The sequence below is a fragment of the Cetorhinus maximus genome, chromosome 17, assembly GCF_964194155.1.
Source record: "Cetorhinus maximus chromosome 17, sCetMax3.hap1.1, whole genome shotgun sequence".
Lineage (NCBI taxonomy): Eukaryota > Metazoa > Chordata > Chondrichthyes > Lamniformes > Cetorhinidae > Cetorhinus > Cetorhinus maximus.
Genome location: NC_135895.1, coordinates 67288951 through 67316619, shown reverse-complemented (window position 1 = coordinate 67316619; position 27669 = coordinate 67288951). Strand labels below are relative to the sequence as shown.

At 44.8% G+C, this 27669-nt stretch overlaps 1 protein-coding gene and 1 pseudogene across 1 annotated transcript in view; both read right to left on the bottom strand.

Moving 5' to 3' along the window:
- Positions 1 to 27669, bottom strand: part of nmnat2 (nicotinamide nucleotide adenylyltransferase 2) — a 326699-nt gene that overhangs the window by 238321 nt on the left and 60709 nt on the right. The gene's annotated exons all lie outside the window — the stretch shown is intronic.
- Positions 16477 to 25990, bottom strand: LOC144692799 (ropporin-1-like protein pseudogene; annotated as a pseudogene).

Below are 27669 nucleotides of genomic sequence, written 5' to 3'. Positions count from 1 at the left end.
CCTACTGGAGTGCGCCCCCATAGCAGTCCAGGCATCGGAAGCGCATCTTGAGAAGACCGATGGTTCTCTCCACCACAGCCCTTGTGGAGGTGTGGCTCCTATTGTACCGCTGCTCAGCTTCTGATATTGGATGGCGGAGAGGCGACATGAGCCACCTTCTGACGGGATAGCCCTTGTCACCCAGCAGCCATCTATCAAGCCAGGCCGGAGCACTGAAGAGACCCGGCACCTGGAAATGTCTGAGGATGTAGGCATCGTGGGAGCTGCCTGGACACCTTGCACAGACTTGTAGAATCTGCACGTTCATGGAGTGGAAGCTCTTCCTGTTGACGAAGGCACCGGGCTCACCTGCTGGCGCCTTGATGGCCACATGTGTGCAGCCTATTGCACCCTGGACACTGGGGAAGACAGCAATGGCCGTGAAGCCTCTGGCTCGCTGTGTCTGGCTTGCCTGGACTCAGCGGAAGTGGATGAAGGTCAATGCACATCTGAACAGAGGGTCTATGACCTGCTTCACACAAGTGTGGACAGCTGATTGGGAAACATTGCAAAGATAACCCACCGAGCCCTGGAAGGAGCCAGAGGCATAGAAGTTAAGGACAGCTGTGACCTTCAGAGCCATTGGCATGAGGTGTCCGCCCAACAGTTAGGGGAGATCTCAGGGCCAATCATCTGACAGATATAGTTGACTGTCTCCCTTGACATTCGGAGCCTCCTTCGGCACTGCACCTCAGACATATTGAGGTAACTGCTTCGCCACCTGTATACCAGGATAGTGGCGTCTTCTGCAGCCCCTTCCACCTTGGACTACCTCTTGGCCCTGCGCTCCTTGTGCCTGTACTCCCAAAGGTGGCTCCCCTGGAGGCTGAAAGTGCATTCCTGGCCTCCTCCTTCTTGCCCTCCCTTCCTCCTCAGAGCAGCTGCCTCCAGTGGACATGTCAGAACTCATACCCAGGCTAAGGGGAGGCTTCCTGAAAGCTACGGGCCTGCAAAAGACTCCTGACTGCAGAGAGCTGACCTGAAGGTTCAAAGGACACAGAAAGCTGCTGGGATGCATTCAGAACTACTACAGATCTCACAGGCAAGTTGAAAATACTTCCTCCAATAAATACTCCACAAAGCAGATTGACGACCCCACTGAGCCCTCTTATCCCGCCCGAGGATGAGGTTCATAGAAAAGTGTCTTACCCACCTGCCCGTTGCGCCTGTGTGCCGACCCAAAGATCGCACGGGCGCCTAAAAATCACCGTCGATTGAAGGCTAAAGGGCCCTAACTAACCCGTTAATTAATGGCGGGCGCACATCGGACTTCATCGCGTGCCCGCCCAGCGAAACATCGCGATGGCGCGCAGTGATGTCAGAACACTCGCCCGACATCACCGTGCGTCATTTTACACGTGGACGTGCGGGGCCCACCCCCACATATCAAACTGAAAATTCTGCCCCATGAATCTAAACACATTTTGACTGTCAGCAGAGTCCCCACTGTATAATAATCCATTGCACTGAATGAGTTTCTGTCTTATCACTTCTGTAAAATACGACTGGTACATGCTTATTGATGAGACCATTATTACCCCTCCCATCCCTCATTAACCTTCTTCCTTGGTAATATTTTGAAGCTTTATAAAAGGATGAAACAATGTTTTCCCCCATACACAACTACTTTTAAGGGAGCACACCCCTTTAAGTTGCTTTTGTTTTTGAGTACTGGTAATTTACATCCACCTGAACTGGCAGAATATTTAAAATCTCATCTGGAAAACATCACCCTTAGCAGCATAACACTCTCTCAAAACTGCACTGAACAATTAGCCCAATCTATGTTTCTAATCCTCAAATAGGATCACAATCTACTCACTTGAAGGCATGAGTGCTACCAACTGAACCAAGCCTACACTCACCTCAGCAAATTCATCCAAATGCTTTGCTCCTACATCAGGGCTTCCCAAACTGTGGGTGAGGTTTTGGGGTCATGAGCTCCAAGGCAGCAATGGCTGCTGTGGAGCTCCAACTGAATGCTAACAGCTGCGCAGCCCCTTTAAATTCCCATGTTTTTTTTTCCTAACAGTGGGTGTGGCCTAATGGACAGATCTTTGAGGCCTGATTGTTGCTGCAAAAAAAGCCTGTGAAAAGGTAGAGTGTTTTTAAAAGAAAATCTTGCAGTTTAAACACTTCCTAGAACGAGCAACTGACTGTGCCACCCCCTCCCCCCACCCACATTCAGCAGATGAAGGCACTCCCCACTCAACAACTCTCATGCCACCCAAATTTTCATTCCGGGGTCATGCAAAGTCTGAGGCCAGACTGGGGTCAGATCGAGTAAAAGCTTGGGAAGCATTGTCCTATGGCAATGTATTTTCAGTACGGTGCTACTATGTAATGTTCAGCTGTCAGTCAAGGTCTATTAGAAACTTATGGAAGAAAATATGTGCAGGAATTCTTGGAAGCTGAAAGAGAATCGCTCCCCACCTTGCACATGTAAGCATATTTAATTCTTCTCCCTCTTCCAATACAGTAGATTTCTGCCTTCTGCACTGCAACACAACTTGAAGGATTGAAGCAAGACCAACACCAGTTCTGCCACTTCTCAAGCACCAAAAGTTTGGTCCATTTAGCCTCTTTCATATTCCCCGCCTTTATCAGTGCTCACCATCTCCTTCCAGCTACCGACCTAGTATGGCCAGACAGTGACTCAAGCGCACACACAGAGGTCACCTTACTGCTGCACATCCATGTGGGTGAACCAATATAGCCCAGAGCTTTGGTAGAGAATGCTAATACAACAAACATTTTTTTAAGAAAGAGATATTTCTTCCAAAGCCGAAGCACTGACACAAATTCAATTTATAAAGTGCCAAGTGTGCTCTTTGCTGTTTAGTACAGTGGGCGGAATCATCCCAAATTTGCACTAAGTATGGTAACGGGTGGGAAAGAGACATTTTATGCGGCGGCTACAATGGCAGGTTTTCGCGTCATCCCGCCTCATTAATAATGTATTCCTGGGAAACACACCAGCTCGCTGGGAGGGCCGCCTCTGATTCACCCGCCCCACCGTCACCTCAGGCCTTCAGTAATCAGGGCGCCATATTTAAAGAGTGCCCCCACACAGAGCTGGCACTCTAAGGGATCAGAAGCTGCTGCAAAGTCATGGCTGCTAAAGAGAGGAAACATGCTGTTCCCAAATTTAGCGACGCCTCCCTCGGGTGCCTACTGGATGCAATGGGGGGCTGCTGTGAAGTTCTCTACCCCCGCTCTGGGTGAAGACCAGCAAGGAAGGCCACCAATCCAGCGTGGGAAGCGGTGGCAGCGGTGGTCAGTGCCAATGCCCTGCAAAAGAGGACAGCCACCCAGTGCCAAAAGAGGGTGAATGATCTCCTTTGTTCTGCCAGGGTAAGTCACTCTTCTCATCACTCTCCATTCACACACTCACAAACCCATCACACATCCACAGGGATCTCACTCACTGCTAGTTCAAGGGACATCACCATTCACTCTCTCACATACACCTTCATCTGCCCTGAGGATCATGTTCTCATACCATCCATGGCACCACTCACCACTCACACATGCCAAGCATCATTATCATCTGGCCTGGCAGGCATCCTGCTTACACTCTCTCCATCTGTCTTCATGCAGCACAAGCTGGAGCACAACAGAAGGGAGAGGTCGCAGACTGGTGGAGAAATGCCTGACATCACAGTACTCATGGGCTTTGAAAATAGAGTCATCCAGATGGCCAGCGACCATACCTGTGCTGATGGTGAGGTTGGCTGTGTAACATCCACCAGACAACCTTGCTGTGAGTGAGTTTCCCTGTTTCGCAGTCCCTTCATGCGTTAATTATCTCTCCTTGCTTTCGCAGACACATCAGGGAAGCAGCCAAGGGAGTCCACGAGCCAGGTCCTTGACTCAACCCCTAAAGACACCTTGGAAGAAGAATTCGATGACACCCTAATTGAAGACCCATCACAGCGCTCACCCACACCCTCCACCAGTGCAGAGACACACACCTCGGTGGGACCTAGTTCTAGAGTACCCTCAGGGTCACAATCTGGTGGGGTTGTTTTTATTCATTCATGGGATGTGGGCATCGCTGGCTAGGCCAGCATTTATTGCTCCCATTTATTGCACATGGCACTGTCTGATCCACAGCAGGCAGAGGCAGGGACTTCTCAGGTTTCTGGCACTCAGAGGACTGCTGAAGGCCAGAAATCTGCTGAGTCCGAGTCAGATGAGGAGCCTCTGGACTCAGTCATACCTTAGTTGTTGGAGCTGCAAAGGCAAGGTTGGGAATATCAGGAAGGGATGTCCACTGCACTCCTCAGATTGCAAGGTGCAATGGAGGAGTCCGTCTGCCTTCAAGCTGAGGCGAAAGTGTTGACATGCCAAAGCACCGAGGTCAACACTGGTAGCATGGTGGCTGCCGTGGAGACCTTGGTCCAGGGCGTTGCTCCTGCATTGCTGCGTGGGCTGAGCTGCATCGGTGACACCACAGTTGGCCTCCAACGGTGTCAACGTGAGAGGGGTGCGGGCAGCTCGATCTCACCCCAGTCTCCCTTACTCCTCAAGGAGTGGGCCAGGGGCCCTTGGGCACCCACAGGGAGGAGGATCAGCAGGTGCACACCCGGGGACATCCACCCAGGTGACTCGGGGAGTATCCACCTATCCAAATCCCCTCTTGCTGTGACCCCAGCAGCTCCAGCTCCACAGGCTGAGGAGGGTGCCACTACCACACAGCAGGGCCCTGAAAGCAGGCCAGGGCCCTCCAGGTCTTGGCCCTCCAAAGGATGTATGCCAAGGTCATCACAGACAGGGCATAGCAGTCAGCAGGCTGCCTCCACCTCTGCTGTGGCAGTTCGGGGATTACCAAGACATAGTGGCAGGGTTGGAAAAGTTAAGAAGATGTAGTTGCACAGCCTGGGCATGGGTGTTCATCGCTTGTACATAATGTTCACTATCATAAATAAACTCCAAGAATGTCTCCTTGCCTGTGGCTTATTATGCTGAGCAGTGTTTGTGTCACTCGCATGTGAAACCTAGTTCCTGCACAAGATAAAGGCAGGTGTCTCAGTCCAGGGCCTCTTCCCTGTGCAGTGTGTAACCTTCAGAGCAAAGTGATGGTCTGGCTTCACGCTCACTGGACACATTAGGGACCCTAAGGGGGTGCGGGGCCAGAGCAAATCATACTTTGTGGGTCTCGCATAACATTTTTATACAAGTTTCTTCTGATGGCTCGGTCCCTTGTGTGAAAAGGAGCACCAGCAGCATCCCAGCTACTGAGCACTCGGTTACAAGCATGTACTGCACAATTGACTGTGATAACTGTCACACGCAAAACTACTCTTTGCTTCCAAGGCTGAACATAATTGTTGGCTCTCCTTTTGTTAAGAGGAAATCCGTGATCTCTATGGGGTTCTGGTCCTGCCGATATGAACGAAGATTTCAATGGCTCATTGGCCCCACTGCCGGGGTGGGCTGGAAAATTCTGGCCTAAATGTCGGAGTGGGGACATTCACTGCGTTCAACTTTTTAAAAAAAATTACAGACACAACGCATTAAATAATTCAACATTTTAAAAGAAAAATGCTTGTCCATCTTCCAATGTTAAGCAAATGTTAATTGCAACTGCATACTGGAAGAAAAATAAAATAAGAAGCGGAGGGTTTCAATTGCGTGGGGCTGAAAATATACACAAGTGAGTGACTCACCCTGCAGGTCGGACACTATGCGCTCTATGCCCGCTTTGAAGACGTTAACTAGTTCAGAACAATATTACATCTGACACCGTGGTGTCAAAGTGCGGGCCCCCCCAAAGTGCGGGGCCCGGGGCGGTCACCCCAATTCACCGCACCCTGGGGACGGCTCACCCTGCACCTCGATGGTGCTTGTCATTGCTGCCAGAATGTCACAGGCAGGCTTCACAGAGTTCCATCATTCTGTCTGCATGCTCTCAGCATCTCTGAGGTGGGTCTGGCCCCTGCATCTTTCAGCATCTGTGACCTGTGACGCTGTGGTCCTGGAAGGGACAGGTGCTGAAGGCTGACAAAGGATAAGGTGAATTTAAAGCTTCATGGCTGCGTCTCTATGATATGACCCTGATCACAGCGCACAAGCGAGCGGCCCTCAGCTAGACAGGAGTCACACATTCACAGAGGTTATGTGAAGATCGATGGTGTGTCCTCACTGCATGTCGTCATCATCCTCCTGGAATCTAGCGACTATCAGGGCCTCCATTGCGTCTCCCTGGCATAAGCCTGAGCACTGAGAGTATGTACTGATTAGCCACACAGGAGTCAAAATGTCAGGACTGTCCTCACTGCATCTCGTCATCATCCTCCATGAATTTTGCGGTTATGAGGGCCTCCCAAACGCGCCTGCCTCATCTGGCCAGTGTGATGACCTCATCGCCAGCATTCTCGCCTTCGAGGACCTCATCATCATTATCCCTTTCGATGTCCTCCTCATCGGAGGAGACGTGCAGCTCCTTCATCTCCTCCTCAGCCAGGTCCTCCCCCCGTTGCAGCACCAGTTGTGGGGCGCCCAGCAAGTGACAATGATGCACGGCATCCTCAGTGGACAGCATTGCAGTTCTCCACTGGAGCTGTTGAGGCACCAGAACCTCAATTTCAGAATACCCTTCGTTTCCTCCACCAAAGTGCCCGCATGAGCCTTGTTATACTGTCATTCTGCTGCAGTCTGAGGCCGCCACATGGCGTTATCAGCCAGATCCACTGTGGGTAGCCCCTGTCCCCAAGGAGCCAATCCTGAAGCCTCTCTGGGCCCTGGAAGATGTCAGAGATCTGAGACCAGCTGAGGATGTAGGGGTCGTGGACACTCACTGGGTATCGTGCGCAGACCTGTAGGATGCATTTTGTGGTGGTCGCAGACCAGCTGAACATTCAGCGAATGGAAGCCCTTGTGGCGTAGTTGACTGCTTGTTGTCACGGAGAGCTAAGCGCCACGTGAGTGCAGTCTTGCGTCTTGGATTTCCTGATCCCGGGTGAAATGCACAAGGCTCTGAGGCAGAATTTTACATCCCGCGGGTGAGCCACGCTTGACCCAATCAGGCGTAAAATCACATTAGGCGAGCGTTCCGACATCATCGCACACTCGCGTGATATTTTGTTTGGCGGGCGCGCACAAAAGTCAGAAGAGCGCCCGCCAACAATTAAGCGGGCAATTAAGCCCATTAATGGCACAATTGTCTGCAATTTTCCGTGGCCCGTCCAACCTTCCGGTTGGCGGACAGGCGAATCGGCCAGGTGGACTTTATATTTTTCATCAAACCTCATCCAAGGGTGGGATGAAATTTCCATTAGGAAACAAAATAAAAATAAGTATCTGGGGACAGCATTTTGATGAGGTATGCCTTCAGGTGCTTGCTTGTGATGCACAGACATTTTTTAGCAAATGTCTACAGCTTTATTTCATTATTTTCAGGTCTGCAGCTCCCTTCAGGCAGCTCTCTCGCAGTGCACACCCGCCACCGCGTTGACGCCATCGCCCGCCCTCTTGCCCTCTTCCCACCCCCACCCTGGTAGCGCTAGCTTTTCAGCACACAGTTCACGCTGCCTGGCTGTTAATTGGCCAGCTAGCATAAGATCGCAGTCGGGGGCCAACCACAGTCAGGGATCCATTTCCCAGCCACTCCCAGGCCTGCTGATCACGCACGCCCAACCACTGAAAAACTTAGGCCTGTGTCTTCACGAAGATGTTATCCGTGACCTCCAGGATGCACTTTTGTGTGGAGGTTGCGAGACCCTGCACAGGTCACCTGTGGAGCTCTGGAAGATGCCACTGGCATAAAAACTGAGCGCACAGTCACTTTCACAGCCACGGGCAGTGGATGTCCTCGATGTCCCCATGGCACCAAATCCTGCAGCAGGTGGCATACATATGTGACCAACCAGTTTCCTAGACATGCGCAGTCTTCGGTGACACTGGTTCTCAATCATCTGAAGGGATGATAAGCACCGTCTATAAACCCTGGGCTTAGTGAGGCACCTACGAGCGATGGCTCTCGGTGGATCTTCAGCTACATGCGCAGCAGGCCCTGCCACCCCTTCATCTTGAGGGAGGTGCTCCTCCCTTTGCCGAGCCAGGCGCCTCAGCCGCTCTCTTCTTCTTCTTCTCTGGTCTCTGTAAACCATGAGACATACCACTAAATCACCAGGCTCCGTGATCCTGATGTTCTTCTCCTGCAGGATCAAAGGGAGAGATCCGTGGATTAGCATGCGTGACCTAAGGACCTCCCTTGGTTAAGTCTGAAGGTCCCTTCACGCATGCAGGGGTGTGTTGGCCACCACTTGGATGGCCAGTATGTAGCGCTGCATGGCTGCCCAAAACCCCAGCCACCTCCACCCCATTCCACTTGATTGCTGACACTTGGCAGCAGCTTTGCCCATTGGACTGGATGCTGTGCTCTCAGCTCAGGCGCAGGCATTCTCCTAACCCGCACTGCAAGGCTGCGCTATTAGTTTGAACCATGATGGATACTGGTCCAAACCTTAATAAAGACATTGCAAGGGGCTCTGAGCCATGGCCACCTTTCACAAGGGGACTGTACAACTTGCCCAGTTGCTCTGCTGTCCCCTAAAACGCACGTTAATTTGCAGTCTGCGCCCGAGGGCTGAAAAGTTCGGGATCATTTGGTGGGACTTTCATGCTTTTGCATTGCTTGAGTGGGCAGAAAATCTTCAGAGGCCCAACCCCAAGCATGTCAATGGAGCTGCAACTGAACGGTCTCAGCTGTGGAAAATGCTCACTTTTGACCAGCTTTTCCAAGTGAGTGGCCACTTCTCTCACACCTCCTTCCCCCACCATGTGCTTGTGTACTTCCTTCAGTCTGCGCTGCCTTGCACCTCCCCCATCCTCAACCCCCACCGGCCTGATCTGCACTAGAGCCCTTGCCCTGGCACCGCACTGAAAGCCAGCTGGGAAAAAGCAACATGCCTGTGCCTCCAGCAAATGCAAACCTCTTCCTTGATGTCCTACAGGCGATGCTCATGAGCGCTGTGCAAGGTTGTGTGCACTTATGTCCGAGCTCCCCTCAAAGCTCAGCTCACCAGTTGCATGCATTTTACAGGCAGTCATGAAGCACTTCGTTCTGAAGTCACGGCGATGCGGGTGTTAAATTTGACACAGGGGGATGATTCTGGCGAGCAGGGCTTATAATTAGATGCTAAAGTATTGAAATTAGGTTCCTGGTGTGCAGCGGTGGGAAATGCTGCCCCATTGGCGGATGGAGCGGACGATCGCAAGCTGGTTTCACGACAGCATGAAACCAATTTTTGGCCTTCTCGCCATATTGTGCCTCCCTGCCCTCCATGACGCCCGACACCAGCGAGGCTGGAAAATTCTGGCCAGTATGTCTGATTTATATGGGGAGTTGGGGAAAAATAAAAATAGCATTTTGAAAGGAAAATCTGTGCCTGCAGATTTCTGATGGTCCTGATAAGAACACAGATGCTTTTCCCCTCTGCTGTCACCCAGGATCCAGGCTGATTTGTGTTAGTGGTCCAGTATTGGGAGGCAACGTGTCCCACTGCAGCAGGCTGCTTACCTGGCAGCCAGCCAGCAAGCGTTAAAGTTTCCTGACAGAGCATACCCACTTCAAGGATATCAAAAATGCCACGCACGCTCCTCTCATTGGTATTCCTTCATTCCCCAACAATCATCAGTTAGACCTCATCTAATGTGCAATAGAGCACGTTCTCTTCATTCTCTTGAGGAAATATGAGCTGCTAAGCTCAGCTCTGTTCAGGGATACATCTCCCAGACAAAAGCAAACCAGAGACATTGCTCCATTTACTCCTGGGGTCTGGAAGAGACTGCTAATTTTTTTATAACATTAATACTTATAACTTAATTCATGCAACCAACTGTGATGTTATCTATTTCAGCCAATGTGACCTTTTGGTACCATGATACACTATTTGGCTTCCTGTAACGAGCATCCACAATTAGATTTTTATTGTGTTGTGCAGAAAACAGATGCCACTCCCTGGCTTTTGGCCAAACTTTTCGATGGATCAGAGCTTAAGCAAAGGCCTTTATCTGTACTCCTTCCCCAGCAACTGTGGTTGTCAAACAATATATTAAGAACAATGCTGCCCAAAGACACAGTTCGGTTTCTTTGAACCTTGACTGTCCACCCTAGCACAAGAGGCACGCTGATTGGAGAGTCAGGCACGGAAATCAGCACTGCAGTTTGAGCATACTGCCCTCTATTCCAGTTCTCTCTGCACCTTCATTGAGGAAGACCATGTCAGGGGCAACATCTTTGAATATTTAACCTCTGTTTTCTTACAAGGGTCAGAATTACATTTTGAAAGCAGTGAAAGACAGTAGGAATGGTAGCTGACAACAGTCAATGCACAGCAAAAATGAAAAATATGGTCTGTATTACAAAACAATGTTTTTGTTTGACACATGCTATTAATGTGGAGCTGTGTTTGAGGTAACTTGTCCCCTTCAGACTGGAATGTCTAATTGATGCAAGCAAACACAGCCTAAGATCACTCAGATTTCCACTGTTGTTTGGCAAGCGAACTCTGCAATTTGAATAGTGTTTGTCAGTTTTAGGTACAGCTCAGTATTTTAACCTTGTTTTGTAGCTGTAACAAAGTGCCATGCCTGAAGTGCAGGGTCTGGAGCAGACTAATGATAAATTTAAGGTGCCAGCCTTGGTTTAGTGGTAGCACTCTCGTCTCTGACCATTGATTGGTCACATAATCCAGGCTGAACACGCAGTGCTGCACTGTCAGTGGTGCCATCTTTTGGATGAGGCATTAAACCCTGGTTCTCTGGGTATAAAAGATCTATGACACTATTTCAGAAAAGATCAAAGGGAGTCCCTCCCAGTGTCCTGGCCAATATTTATCCCTCAACATCATTAAAAGAGATTAAAAACAGAAAAAGCTGAAAATGCTCAGCAGTTTTGACAGCATCTGTGGAGAGAGAAACAGTGTTAACATTTCAGGTCAATCAGAACCTGTTTTTATTTTTAAAATCTGTTTTTATTTCAGATTTCTCACATCTGGAGTATTTTGTTTTTATAATAAAAGAGATTATTTGGTTATTATCTCATTGCTGTTTGTGGGACCTTGACTGTGTGCAAATTGGCTACTGCATTTCCTACATTACAACAGTGGCTATAATTCTAAAGTACTTAGTGGCTGTAAAGTACTCTGGGATGTCCTGAGGTTGTGAAAGGTTTTATAGAAAAGCAAGTCTTTCTTGTTTACTTTAAATGGAGAAAAAATTGTATTTCACTACATTCCAAAGCACTTCACACCCAATGTGCACAGCAAGCTCCCACAAACAGCAATGAGATAAATGATCAGATAATCTGTTTTGGCGGCGTTGGTTGAGGAATAAATATTGGTCGGGATATTAGAAGAACTTCCCTGCTTTTCTTTGATAAGTTCAATGGAAAATTTAGTATTGATTAGTATTTTATTGTGAATTGTTTTCATTTCCTTTCAAAAAAAATTACGACAAATCATTTATATTTATGTAGACTAAGTAATCTACAAACATTTTCACCACTTAGTGACCTATTAAATTAGCTAAAAAAATTGTGCTGACAATAGTATGTAAAGTTGTTTTGTGCAGTTGAGTTTCTGAGTGGTATAAAATGTTGATGCTACAGAAATGGGTTTCTGCTGTGCTTTCATTTCTGCTTGTCAAGAAGGAAATCATCTTTAAAAGATTTAGAAAGGTTGAAGAAACCTTTCCTTTCTGCACTCATATTGAAAAATCATAGTAGGAAGAAATAGAGAGAAGAATATTTCCAAGTGTAAAGTAAATGGACATGAGAAAAATTAAAGAAGTACTGTCCAAAGAGCAGCTGGTCAAATAGGAACTGCATTAATATATATGAAATATTAAACAGTACTGATGAGATAAACCCTGATTGTTACTTTAGAGTTAGTATGGGGAAGTAGGACTAATGAACACTAATGCAGCTCACTCAGAGTACATTTGAACGAGAATCCAGAAAGAAGCTCTTTATTCAAATATGTATCAATATGGTTAACCTGTCAAATTTAACAGCTTTGAGTTCCACGATTTTAAGGTATTTCTGTAAATACAAAATAGCTGCAAATAGTATATCATACCAAAATCACATCATTAGCAGCCTAAACAAGATATGTTGAGTGTATCCCACTGATAGCATAGCTCAGATGTCATTTTATTAGTCTTGTCTTCTCCAGATAAATACAACATAAACATCACTGATAGGGAAATACGTGGGTGAAGCATGGGTAATTCAGATCATTCAAATATTGCACAACTGAATTTGTGCTGGCACTTAGACATGCAGTGCTAAATGACAACTGGAATAAAGACATCACAGTGTACATCCTTGCAAGGTAAATTTTAGTGAGTGAAAAATCTCCATGAGATTCCCAGCAACTCAGGGATATACTGAGCACTAAAACACCTACATTCACCAAATACATTATACCAGACACTAGACCAGACATTCCAGTACCAGCCATATTCAACCAGCAGGGAGGCTACTGGGGAAAAACACACTCAACTCAACCAACTCTAACCTGTAAAGAAGAAAGATGTGGATAAGAGCCTAGTAATATTTATTGGTTTGAAATTCCCCTCCCCTCTCTTATTCTCTAGCACCACCACTCTGCCTTTCACAGACACACATATGCACATTATATATACAGTCCTGGTAGAACTCCCATGGCATTGCTCACAGAGAATCAGAATATAACAATAGGGATATAGTTATCAGCAAAGTGTGAAAGGGAAAATGTTACAGATAGTAAGTGTGATGCCCATTAGAAGTGTATGCTACATTTGAGATATACATATAATGACTAAATCAACTCAGTGTATGGCACTCGATATACTCCCATATGTCTTTGGACATATATATATTTATATTTTATGGAAGTAAAATTTTAGTGTTCCTTTGCAAGCGATCAGCTCCATCAGAAATAATTTGAATGAAAGATGCACAGAAAAAAGTCAGTACGACATATTGTGAAAATTATATCCTCTGTAAAATTATAATTGATCAGATTATCAGATAACAGTTCAAAGTGGATCCATTGTAGATTTTTCCAAATTATACCTTATTGGTCCAAATTTATTTGGATTAAATTACAATTCAAATTTGGTGTTCACAACAAACCCATTGAGGTCAACAGCTAGGTCATGCTTGCAAATTCAGTTGTGTCAAAATAGCCATAGCTTCCTCAACTCAATCCTGAGAAAGGGCCACTGAGTGAATGTAACAGCTTTTGAATTGAAATGAATTTCTTCAAAAATGTAGTAGAAAGGCTATGGGCATATGTAATAATGTGAAAGAGCTAAGTGTAAAATCATAGTTCTGTGTATTCTATCACGTTAATGGAGAACAGTCTCAAATTGTCAGCTGGAGAGATGCATCCTCATTTCCACTTAACTGAAATATATATTTTTGAACTTCTAGTGTTCCAGATGCAATAAAGAAAGTTCAATAAAAATAACTAACAAAAATCAGAACAGGGCAAGGCTCAAAACATAAGAAACAATTCAAAAATTCAAAGCTCTGGATTTCACAGGACCAATGAGATTTAAAAAAAATGTTTGTATATGACAACTTTTCAAACCCATGTATATTCACAGACCACAAAATACTTACAAGAAGAAAGTTAATTTGATTCATCTTAATTCACCGATCCAGAGAGATTCTACCTAAGCCTCCTAACATTGTTGCATCTAATTGCTTCTTAAATGATTTCAGCTTTTTTGCTACCACAATGTTATCTGAAAATGTAGATAACTCAGCATATAGGGTGAGCAATCCTAAAGTTACCTATTACCAATATTAACATGTGTCATCTTTCAAAGCAATATTCTAGATTAATCTTTTCAGTACCATTTACTACATTATATACCTCTAGGGGTTACCTCTCAGATACCTCCTTTCCAGGCAGAAAAGCCCAAGTTCTCCATTCTTTCCTCATAGCTCAGACTTTTGACACCAGAGATCAGCCACATGCCTTTCTTTTCTTCTGCCTTCAGTGCTGTAATATATCCCTGATTTCTTAGCAACCAGAATTGAACACAGTACTCAAGGTGCGACCAATAGATAGCATGATACAGTTTGATCACAATCTCCTCTGTTTTCGTTATTTAGTTCAACATTCCATTTCAGAAGAAAGTCATAGCCCAGGATTTTCCGTGCCCATTGGCATCAGGCGTGTTCGGGCATGAGCGGATAATATGGCGAGAAGGCCAAAAATCAGTTTCACGTCATAAAACCAGTTTGCGATCATCCGCTCCACCCACCAATGGCGGACCAAGTTCCCCGCCACCAGACATCAGGAACCTCATTGTAATACATCAGCATATCATTATAAGGCCAGTCTGCTGGGCTCATCCCCCACTGCTGGATCATCCGCCCACATCGGCAGGAAAACACGCTGATGTGTTTCACAACAACATATATAAGTCGTGCACTTGGCGGGCTGCACTTCGCTTGGGATTTCAAGGTTTGTTTGCCTACCTTGCTTCAGTCAGCACTCGCAGTCACCAGCACCAGGCTTCACAGACACCACCACATCACTTTTAGGAGGGCTCATGGGTATGTCTCTACCTACCAGATCAGTCATATGTGGGTAGCTTTTCAACAGCTGCAGGTCTATGTCTTGCTTGGGGAAGTGGCCTCAGGCAAAGGAAGAGGCTGCAGGATGAGAGCTATACTGGGGAAGGAGGGTATCCCAGGGTGTGAGTGGGAGCACATGTTGATCTGTGTAAGTGGCCTCAAGATGGTGAGGACTGAGGACAAACTCTTGACCAGGTGGACATTTGTGGGTATGTGTTTGAGAATGGGTGGTGATGTCCCTTGAGCTGGCAGTGAGTGTGGGCTTGAGTATGTGAGTTTAAAGTGCAGAGATGGTTGCCATACCCTGGTTGCACAGATGAGATCATTCATCCTCTATCTGCATTGGATGACCAACCTCTTCTGTGCAGCATTGGCACTGATCATCCACTGTCATGTTGCTGCCCCTCCTGCGGCCAGAGCTGGGGTAGAGGACATCACAGCAAGCCTCCACGGTGTTCAAAAGTCGCTCGAGGGCTGCAGTCTTCTTGCCTTACGGGACCATGTCTTCTTTGCTGCAGTCCTGAGCTGGATGCACTGAGCATGGCTGTACTTTAAATGTGGTGCCTGGCATGATGAAGCAGCGAGGTGATGGCATGGCAGGCGAATTGGAGCTCACCCGCCATTGAAACAGCGTGTATCCCGGGAATGCATAATTAATGCAGCAGGTTTGGGACGATACAGTGTGAAAAGCCGCTATTGCGACCAGCAGGAAAAACATCCCGCTATCGCACTTAGTGCAAATCTGGGACGATTCCACCCATTGACTGGAAATGTTAACTTTCTTCTCCACAGATGTTTCCTGGCCTGCTGAGTATTTCCAGCATTTCAGATGCCTAGCATCTGCAGTATTTTACTATTCTATTACCCTAGTTGATTGCTGCTTTCCATTGGTTAGACATATTGAGCAGAGTCTATAAAGACCTTTAGGATTTCATCCTTAACTAATTCAACACCATGCGTTACCCATTTTTCTTCCTATGTTAAGTACTTTACATTTGTCTTCATTAAGTTTCATTCTCCAATGTTCAACTTATTTGCATTTTTTTTAACTTGATTAGTAGATTTTTGGCCAACTCAATTCTAGCTTGGTGCTGTTGGAAATTTTAATTCCATTCAGGACATAACCTAGAAGTAGCTTTGTTCCTAACAGTAAACCAATGGCATTCCAATATCTTCTTTCCCCTAGATATGATTTTTGTTACCACTGAAGCAAAGAAGTTTACAGCATAAATGGAAGCCATCTGGCCTGTCCTGTCTATGTTGACTTACTGCTACAGTAATCCAAAACTAACACTATTGCTTCATTTTCTCCTCTTAACCCTTTATCTTCAGCTGTTTCAAATTTCTATGACAAAAGATGCATGGATCTTCACTTCAACATTCCCCATGTTTCTAATGAACTGCCCCATAATTCCCGATTCAAAAAGGCAGTATGCACTAATTTGCATATTTCAACCATCTTTGCTAAGATGTTGAATTGCTGGGATTGATTAATGTGGACATTTTTATGTTGATGACTCGTCATAAACTTAAGATTTCCTCACTCTTGCAGCCCCTTTTAGATGGGCTGGGTAGGATAACTTGGGAGGTACTGTGTAGTAACTGTTGCCCAATAGCAGATGTGTTTTAAGCAGGGGCAACTGACCAAACAGGTTTTCCTGCTTCTGGAGTGACGTGTTTCTTTATTTTTTGTTTTTTGGAACAATGCAACTTTATTAAATGTTAAAAAGTCAGAGTGAAAAATGAAGATTATATTAGAAATGTAAGCTGTTGCTTGTTCTCTGTGGTACATTATATATATTTTTTTACCAACATTGAACATAACCTTGGAGGAACAAAAAGATTATGTTCAGTTATGATGGCACTTTGTTTTCTTTAGGAGGTTTTGCTTTATTAAATTGCTTGAAGTTTCTGGGTTGTACCAGTCCACCTTGCTTATCCACATCTTGTAAAGCTAGAAGAGTTGCTTGAATGTCAGACTCCAGAAGGTCCACATCCATCGCTGCCAGGTAGGTGTACAGATACTTGAAGGTTTCGAATTGGATGTGTGAAGCAACTCCAGTTGGGTCAGTCGTTAGGATTTCACAGGCGTATTTCAGGGCACTGAATAGAGTCCCACCCAAATCACTGCAGGAATTTCATCCATTCAAACTCATTCTCAAAACTGCCCAGATGCGGAATGTTTTGCAGTTGTTGAATTGGCAATCCTAGATCTTTCCATTTTTCATCCAATTCTGCCTCTTCAAAGAAGTTCTTTGGAGAGAGCCAATTGTGCAGAGTCTTTAGAAGCCCCAGTGTAAGGCCAGTGGCATTTTTCTGAGTTGCCACTGGCATTTCATATCGCTCCTTCACCGGAAGGGTTTCACCTTTAAACAATGCAGAAAAATATACAGCAGACCACTGAAGAACATCACGTGGCTGGGTCCGGATGACCTATTATCAGACCTGAAATATTAACTCTGTTTCTCTCTCAACAGATGCTGCCTGGCCGACTGAGTATTTCCAGCACATTTTGTTTTTATTTTACACTGAAGGATGTTGATTTTTGGGTTTTTATGCACGATTTACTTCTTACTCTCAATGTCAATACCCACTGCCATGAGCAGACAATGCATGCCCATGAACCAATGTGTCTTTATTTGCCCAATACCTAGGAACATACAGCAAAACCCCAGGAGAAGCCTTCCCACTGCATTTCAGTTTATTGGAATATAACATGTATGACCATACGATCTCCTTATCTTCAGTTGGTAGATAAATATACACCATCAAACCGAAGCTCAGGCTATAAGCCAACAAAGTATGTTACATTAAGAGCAGTAAGTTAACAGTCCTTGGTATAAAAATAGTTACAAATCATTTTAAAATGTTGCTGTCCACTTCAAAATGTCAACCAATAAAGCCTCTTCTCCTGTGCTACCTCTCCATAAATAATTGATCCTTAAAATACAATCATTTGCTTTTTTACACGCTGAAACATTACCATAACGTCACTGATGTGACTCAGCCTTTCTGCTGGATGACTAACTACTGTCAAAGGCCATTATTGAAGCATTATTCAAAATCCTGTTAAGCTATACAGAAACAAGGAAATGTTGAAAAACCATTATTCAGCCACAAAGAATATAGCTTGAGCATCAAGCTCTACTGCACATGACGGTGCCCTGAAAGTACGCTGTTAAAATAGTAAATTTCTGTTAATTCTATTGCCACTCAGGAGAATTTCAAACCAGCTGGCAAAACCAAAGTAAATCTTCAAAGACAGACAACCTCCATCATAGTCTCTTGACGAGTGAAGAATTATTTTTGGTTTGCCTGAATCCCACTTTCCAATTTTCATTCAAATTTTATTTCAGCAGAAAGCTCATTATGTTCTACAATTGAATTGTAAGCTCAGTGCAGTAGTTGGGAATACAAATATCCTTCTTCTGGTTAATAATTAATCTTTCTGGAGATTCTGAATAGGCATTGTGAATGCCTTGTGATTTGCCTTTCTGAATACCAAGGTTGCATTTAGTGAACAACATTCACTCATTTTCTGTTTTTAAGAAGTGAGAGGTAGGGAAAGAGCCAAGGATTCACATGCAGGTCACCAAAATGTTGAAGAGTACGAGAGAAGACAAAACAAATGAAGAAGTGATGATCAGATAGCATCAACCTTAAATTTCAAAAACCTCGGAAATATAGGAGAAAAGGATGACAGACAGAGCTATGGAGTTCAACCGTTTTAAAGCTCTGTGGTGGGGGGGGGAGGGGATAATGAATGGGACAGAGATAGACTGATACAAAAACAAATATTTCAGCACTGAAAAATGCTCACATTTCAACATTCTTATTCTTGGCAGATTAATTTGACATACATTGTTGACAGCTCCATCCAGTGCTTCAGAGGCAATAAGAGATTCTTTAAAGATGAAAGACTCTTGGCTGCACTCCCACCCATGATCCTGCTGAGCCTTAATATACAAGAATAATCTTTTGCATCACAGCCACCCACAGTTTTATCACCAGCTTCACTGAACTGTTCCTCAAGCACATATCCATGCCTCAAACTGAATTTTATGGCTTGCAATTTATTTTATAATACCACTTCTCCCAACAACCTATCCCTAACCCCTAAAGGACATTTAAGCAAAGATTTGACTACACTCTCAGCTTATCGTGTTACCCAGATTAATACGGTTTACTCAATTACTGTGCTAAATCAGATCAAGCTCTAATAATATAAAAATCTGTTATTAAAGGAGATTCTAATGTTCAATGAAACCATACCCAACAGCAGATACAGTGTGTACATTGTACACAACAGCAGTAACCCATGAAAATGGCTTCTATTTCAACATGAAGGGACTCTCTAGAACTCGCTACTTCTTGAGGAAATTTCAACTCCAATATTTAAAGAGTCACTCTAAAAATACGATGGAGGTTGAAGCACAATAGAAGGAATTGGCAGAATGGCACCCAGGCGTTGAAAGGCTGCACCTCATTTTAGTGATGCTTGGATGTGTGTTGGTAGTTGTAAAGGCCCTCAGCGAGATACTCTTCCTGAACGATGGGAGAAAGAAGTCTGTAGGTTTCAGATGGAGTCAGCAGCAGAAATGTGGTACCGTGCTTGTGAATTTAATGCTGAAAATCATTTAATGACCTAAGCAGGGCAGGAAATGTGAGCAGAGGGGCACATTCACCTAGATCCTAATAAGCGCATCACCCCAACCCTGTCATTCTGCCTTCTCAAGCCTACTCACACCATGAGAAGGTTTTATTGGCCTTGGAGGGAGTGTGGAATATATTTACCAGAATCATACCTGGACAAGAGTTAAAGTATGGGGAGAGATTACACAAACTAAGGCTGCATTCCTGAAATTTAGAAGATTAAGGAGTGATTTGATTGAAGTTTTCAGATATTGAGGGGAACAGATAGAGTGGATAGAGAGAAACTATTTCTGTTAGTTGGAGAGTCTAGGACTTGGGATATATCCTAAAAATTAGGACCAGATCTTCCAGGAGTGAAGATAGGAAACACTTTTACATGCAAAGGGTGGTAGAAGTTAGCGATTCTCTTCTGCAAATGACAGCTGACGCTCGATCAGGTGTAAGTTTTAAATTCAAGATTGATAGATTTTTGTTATCCAGAATATTAAGGGATATTGGCCAAAGGAGGGTATAAGGAGTTAGGATGCAGATTACTCATTATCTCATTGAATGACAGAACAGGCTTGAGGAGTTAAATGGCTTCCTCCTGTTCCTATTTTCCCGTCTACTTATCTCTTTGTCAAACACTTCCTAACTTCTTGCACATGAGAACTTGGTGTTGCGTTGATCTGCCAATGCTTATTGTCATAAAATGCATTCTAACCTTTGGTGCTCTCCCCATTTTCCTGTAGATCCCAAATGAACATTGCTTAAGGAGAGTTTGGTTCCCTGTAGTTTGTGGACAAGAGATTGTAGTGACATTAGCCAAGCAATAAACTATAAAATTGGCAATGACATTGCAATAGTGCCACTTAATCTTAATTTGAATAAATTCAAGAGGCTTTCATCAGACATGGGCTGGGATTTTCCAGCCCTGTTGTGACGGGTCCCACCACGGGAGATTCGGCAGCCCAGCCAAAAGTTCATTGACTTTTGGCGGGACCGGACAATCCCGGTGGCGGGCTGGGGCAGCAAATCAAGCCACGAGCTCTGGCTACCAGGAATGATGCCCTCCAGAAGATCTCGTGAGTTGGAAAATCAATGATAAGTAGTTGGAAATCAGGCGCTTTAGGCTGAATGTTCCCACAAGCGTCGGCAACCTGAATGACCATATTCAGGTCTTGAACCTGCACTTGTCATCAAGACCCCCGCTGACACAACTTTACATGAGGCAGGCTTCTAATTGGCTGTCTCTATGTTCACTATTCAATTAAGATTGATGAACGGGTTCCCGAAGTGCGAAGGCCAATCAGAGTGCTCACAGCTCTAGCTGCCGGCAGCCCAACTGGGAGAGGTGAGCAGTGCTGAGGTAGCAAGGCCATCGCAAAGGTGCTTCAAGCCTGGAGCTATGGATAATGATGGTAAACGCTCCAATGTCTTTCCATCACATGACTGATCAGGAATCTCTCGTGTTCTTACCGCCTGCCATTGGTGTATGTTGGAAGGATTTACAAGTTGATACTCAACCTGTTTGGCCACATTATGGCCATACCTTCCTTAGCCATTAGGTCCTTGAATGGGACTTGAACCCAGAGCTTCTGGCTCAGAGACAGGGACACTACTTGTTTCCACTGGAGTTTAGAAGAGTGAGGGGTGACTTGATTGAAGTATATAAGATCCTGAATGGTCTTGACAAGGTGGATGTGGAAAGGATGTTTCCCCTTGTGGGTGAGTCTAGAACTAGGGGGCAGTGTTTTAAAATTAGGGGTCACCCTTTTAGGAAAGAGATGAGGAGAATTTTTTTTCTCTCAGAGGGTTATGCGACTTTGGAACTCTCTGCCTCAGAAGGCAGTGGAGACGGGGTCATTGAATATTTTTAAGGCAGAGGTAGATAGATTTTTGTTAGGCAAGGGAATCAAAGGTTATGAGGGTTATGTGGGAATGTAGAACTCGAAACACAAATAGATCAGCCATGATCTTATTGAATGGCAGAGGAGGCTTAAGGGGCCAAATGGCCTACTTCTGCTCCTATTTTGTATGTTCGTATGTTTGTACCCAGTGTGTCACAAGACCTCCACTTTTTGCATTGTGTAGGGTAAAAATTCTATTAGCTGACAAGGAACCTGTCTGTCTCCAAATGAAGTACAACTATGACAATAAACATTCCTCCATGAATCCTAAATATACTGGCTAAAACTGACTGCTTAAGCAATTAATTCAAAATAACTGAAAGTAAACCTTGGAAATTCTATTATTCTGAAGAGTCATTATGGGTGTACACTTAATTCGCAGGGATTACTATAGACATGCACCCACTCTGCTTAGTTCCCATTTGCAAGAACAACGTTGGACAGGTCAGAATTGATGGTTAATTTGTAAGGCAGGAAGTGGCTTTGTATTTGGAGCATTTTAGCATAGTTATTAGTTCCAAAAATTTATGGTTCTGGTTGATGTACCCAAACACCTCAATGTCAAACAATTATACATTGCCACAGCACACATGTTACAAACTTATAATCCAGGTTTGTAAAAAGAAAAATAATAGTTCACTGTAACGGACATTATTTTTCCACATTAATGTAATGGATACAGATCAAGTTATGGCTAAATCAATGATTGTAAGATGACATTTGATAATATAACCACAAAACATGTGGAATAATATCTCCAAGTTTACTATTAAGATAATGTTATCAATTAAATTGATATTGCAGTAAGGAGCCAAGTTTGGCAGCAAGTTTAAGGAGTGGGGGGGAGGGATGCTGCTTTGAGGCAGGAAACCCAGTAGAACCTGCTTTAATGAAATCTTGGATTATAATTCACTATATTTTACTAACCACCGCTACTGGCAACAACCATTCGTATCCATGGCACCCATGTCTGGGTATGCAGCCCAGCTGAAAAATGAGACAAAAATATCTAAGGAATACAAGTGCCAACTGCAGCACAAATGCTTCCTTGGATTGGCGAATTGCTACTAGTGTAATTCTTGGGGGGTGAGGTTAGGGGAAGACAGCGAGAGAGAGAGAGATAGATGGAGTGAGAGCAAATGAGAATGATTGAGAGAGAGGGACAGAGCAAGCAAGTGTGAGCAAGTAAGAGAGCAAGTGAATGAGAGGAAGAGAGAGTAAACAGATGAGAAAGAGTGAGTGAGTGAAACAGAGGGCTAGATTTTAGGCTCCCTCACTAAATGTGAGGTTTGATAGCAGGGTTAGCTTGTAAAATGTAGCATTTGGCCCGCCTGCTGCCTTCCTGCCTAACCTGTTTCCAATTTTACGGGAGGTGGGGAGGGGCAATGGAGGCGTCGGGCAGCTTGCCTGCCCTTGAGCCGATTGAGACACTTAAGTGGCTATTTAATGGGCAATTTAGTGTCTCATCCCACCCTACTGCTATTTTACCTGTGGCGGGGGGAGGCCCATGCCAAGTGGGTAGCCCAGAAGCTTTTGCTGGGCTGATTGATGTCAGGCAAGGAGGGGAGCCTCCTTTGAGGTCCTGGTGCCCTTCAGAGGCACCCTCCCTTCAGTGTCACACCCCGCATCACCTCAGCCCCCGCAGACCTCTCATGCCCAGCACCCCCCTCCCATCCCTAACTCTTCTCACTGGGACCTGCTAGCCAGGCCAATCAGATAGGCTGGCAGCTCTCTAATGAAGGTGTTCCTCCCCAGAGAGCGGTGGAAGTCTTGCCCTGAGCCAATAAATGCCTAGCCAAGTGTAAAATGGCTCCCGGCCAACATTTTAGTCAGCGGGAGGGAGGGGGATATGGTGCACTGTAAAATCTAGCCCAGAGTGTGAGCAGCCAAGTGAGCAAATGCGCAAGTGGGAGAGCAAGATAGAGCAAGAGAGAGAGAACAAAAGCAGAAACCAGGTTAAAAAAGAAAAGGAAGAATTTGTACATATTGTGACAGCATCATGATAAACATGTTTTTGTTTAATGAACTTACAGGTACAATGTAGCTGCAGAGTGACCAGATCAGTGCTTGCCCCTAAGGAAACTGACTGATCTTCATGACCATGGTTTAGACAGCAAACTGACTGTCTAATATGCACCTTCTTCAACAAAGATAAATTAGTGCCGATTGCAAATTTAATGTATTTAGACAGTTGGACTTGCTTCTGACCTATTTTCAGCGTCTGTATTATGTTTATAGGGATGGGAAAACTGGAAGATGGACAGAGGAAATTGCAATTTCCACTATCTTAGTTTCCTTTTAAAGAGATGAACATTAGACAACAGTTCACTGTCCAAAAAAGGACAGCTTATTCATCACAATAAGTACAGAGGAAGACCATTCAGCGCATTCTTGCATAGAAATCCATGATTCGTTATGACAGAGCAGGATTTAATGATGCTGTTGGTCCAAGAATAACACAATAATCACTTGTTGAGACATTGGGTTAGACAGTGATCAGGGACAAGAGTGCTGGATAATTTTCCTCCTCCGTAGCCCTGGGACACTAGAACTAATTGTGTCACCTTTACCATTTCCCCAGGTGATATTAACTGAGAGGCAGGGTGAGAGCAGGGAGCTGCATTTTAGGTTAGGAAACTCAGGTGCATGGCTTTCTCGAAGTTTCTGCTGAATTAACGGCAGGACTTGATTGGCAATTTTTATCTCCGTTTCCCAGTTCCGGCTGGTTGTTGGCAGAAGCTGGGGAAAGGAGAAAAGATAGAGAGGGATTGGAAAGGAGGGGGAGGAAGACCGAAGGTCAGAGGTGAGATTGAGGTTCAGAGTTGGGTGACACCAGAGACCTGAGGCATGAGTGGAAGTCAGAGTCAGGGGGAGATTGGAAAATTCATGAAGAAGGAATTTGGGGAGATCATAGAGATCATGGTGTTGTTTGATTGCAGGAGTGGGTGAAGCAGGTAAACTGAATCCAGCAAGTAAATGGGAATGCATCTACCTCCTGGATCCAGCAATTTTGGTCCTCCTGTATCTGCTGGGTTTCCTGAGGCCTGGAAAACTTGCCTGGCCAGGATTAAATTTAAAATGTTGGTTAAATAGAAGGAATGCCACCTCATTATAATATTTGAATTGCCAACCTATCTCCTGGGAATGGTTTGGCTTCCCGTCTCTGTTAAAACGAGAAGTAGGCGGGTTGGAGGCAGGTTGGGGTTAGGATTCAGATTTTTAATATTTTAACATCTTGGCCTTTTTTTTAGGAGTTAAAATCCATCCACCAGCACCCCCCCTTCAATTTCTAACTTATTAAACACTAGCCATTGAGGAATCCCTGTTATAGAATGTTTAACATGGCTCTCTACATTCGGCATTATAAATAGAACATTATAGGCAGCAGTGTAAAACAGACACATACAATTGAAACACTGACTACAAACTACTTGTGACTTTGTTCAAGCTGGCTGATCAGATTGTTTTATCGACATGTGTACTACATCACATGACTACCTTGTGATACATACCCTCCATGTATGTGAACACATCAATTTATAATTACTGATGACTTAACCGATTACCATTACTTATGACTAATGCAATCATTATCACCAATATTAATTCTATGGCTCTGGTATTAAATTTGTGGAGTGAATATCCTGAATACAGCTTTTCTTGAGTACATTAAATGACTGAAATACTGTTGGCCAATGATAATTTCTTGTATTGATATAGTCATTCATTTAGCCACTCTTCTCCAGGGACTTTTAAACATCCAGTAAATGCTAGTGTTACAGATCTGAGAGCAGTCAGTTAACTCAGTTTAAACAGGAATAAAAGCTTAGATCTTCTTAATGTGCAGGACTTACATTCACTCGGGGAGAAGCAGCTACCAAGTGAGTCATTGTTATCCCGATCTGTAGGTGGAAGTCTCTATGTGCTTGGGGGCTTCTACAATAAAAGGTCTATATGTGCAGCAGTGGGCAAACATGGTGACCTGGACTTTCCTGACACAAAATGGTGCCAGGAACCCGAATCCAGAGGTCCAGCCTCCATGTCTGCCAGATCCGATTTTGCCAGTAGGGGAAAGGGGCCAGGATGTGATTCACACATCCGAACCCAGCGGGGCCATTTTAACTAAGTGCTGAGTTCAAACAGACCCCATTTTCACTGGATGGAGGTCTGTTTCCTATATTGCGTGACTTATGATTTTTAAGATTAGATATGAATATTCATAGAAGGTAGATAAGGTCTCTGCAATTGTCAAGCTGTCAAGTGATTTAAATACCCTGTCCTTTAAATTTAACAAAAAACTGCCTGCTGTGGTTCTGAGTTGAAGAAAAATCAGTGCTTGGAGTTTCGATAGCTGTTTGTTGACGTAACCCTAAGGACTATATTGTGTTATTACTGCTTGACTGCTTCCACAACCTATCATTATTACAGTATACATAGAACTTTATTTTGTTTCATCTCAGCATGGCTCCTGAGGTCTGCCCATGGTGGATACTGTGTGAGTTGGCATGGAGGGCATGAAGGGCCATTGGGGGGTGGGTAGAGGGGCATAGGTTGGCATGAATGGGGAGTGGTGGGAGGTGTGAGGACTAAAGGGCCTTAAATTCAACCACACAAATGGGACAAAGTCCCAAAACACTAAGGTGGGCCTTTTAACCAGCCCAACCCGGCACTCCGCAACACCTGTGGTTGCATCCAAACTGTTTCTGGGGTTGGTGGGCTGGACACCAGCACATACCTGCTCCCCCTCGCCACCCCTGACCAGAACAAAAATCTCATTATTCAGGGCACTTTTTCCCAAGGCCGGTGCCAGGAAATTTCCCGACATTCTGTGCATCTGCCTTGGGAGCAAAAATCCGGGCCAGTGTTTCCTGATCAGTGGCTGCAATTGAAAAGATAAAGAAGTCAACGTGCTTGGTTCCGCTTTTGTTGGAAGTATGCTTTTTCACGGGCTTTTCTTCTAGCCATTGTAAAAAAAAGTCTCAGGAGCGTAACATGGTGCTCTTGGAACCAAAACTAGTGCAGCAACATAAAAGCACTTCAACAAGTAAAGAACTCTGAATCTGCTACTAGAGTATAGAGAGGAAGAAATGTAGAGAGAAAGCCATGTAGAGAGTTCATAAAAACACCATTTCGATATCTGTCTACCTGTATGTACTGCAAAACAAAAATGTTTACTGATTTCTCATAACCTTTAACAAAATAAACCTTAACTGGATACCTGATTAAAGCCAGTCTCCAGGTAACTGTTGATTTTATGTTTGCTTCAAGCCTGGTTGCTGTGTCTTTTCAATCAGTGAGTCTTTGCTCTAATTTGACAAACTGACTTAATGAGTTTTGTACAATACAACAGCTTATTTTTATATAGCCCCTTTAACATAATAAAATGTGCCAAGACACTTTACCGGAGCTTTATAAAATAAACTATGGCACCAAGCCACATAAGAAGATATCGGATCAGATGACCAGAAGTTTGGTCAAAGAGGTAAATTTTAAAGAGTAGCTGGAAAGAGAAAAGTGGAGCAAAGAGGCAGAGAGGTGAGAATTCCTGAGCTTAGGCTTAGGCAACTGGAAGCACAGTCACCAAGAGTGGACCGATAAAAATTGGAGTTGCACTGGAGGCCAGAATAAAAGGAACACTGATGTCGGGCTGGAGGGGATTACACAGGTGTGGAGAGTTTTGGATTTTTAGCATTGGAGGGATTTGAAAACAAGGATAAGAATTTTAAACTGAATACCTTAAATTGTGACATCATTTATTACAATTATTATATAGTTTCTAAGAATATAAAAACATATGGGGCAGAATTTTTGGCTCGTTGAGCGGGCATGTGCCCAACCCAAACAAGTGTAAAATGACGCGCGATGACATCGGGCGAGCATCCTGACATCATCGCGCACTCGCACGATATTTCCATCGGTGGGCGCACGCAGGGGTCAGCAGCGTGCCCGTCGACAATTATACAGCCTATTATGGCCCTTAATCAACTGATTGATAGGAATTTTTCGCTGCCTGGCCAACCATTCATTTGACGGGCAGGCGAAAAGGCCAAGCGCCCTTTGCATTTTTGGTGAAACCTCATCTACGGACAGGATAGGGTTTCGTCCAGTGATTTTAAAAAATAAAAACTTTTTACACTCATATTTATTTTACCCTGCTCAGTCACATGAGGGGACATGCGACTCTGTCACATGAGGGGATATGTTTTCATTATTTTTAAATTCTTACTTTTATTGACAAAAATCTTCAGCTCCCTGAGACAGTTCTGTGCCTCAGGGAGCTTTTACTGCGTGTACCTGTGCGAACTTCAGCACTCGCGCTCCTCACGCCCCCACCCCAGCAGCGCTGAGCACTGCAGTGTGCATTTCACACTGGCTGGCCATTAATCGTGGGCGGCGGTCCATTTCACGACTGCTCCCGCTTGCCCCGCCAAGCCCGCCCAATAACCCTAAAATCCTGGCCATACAGCAGGAGTAGGCAATACAGTCCTTTTAGTCTACTCCAAC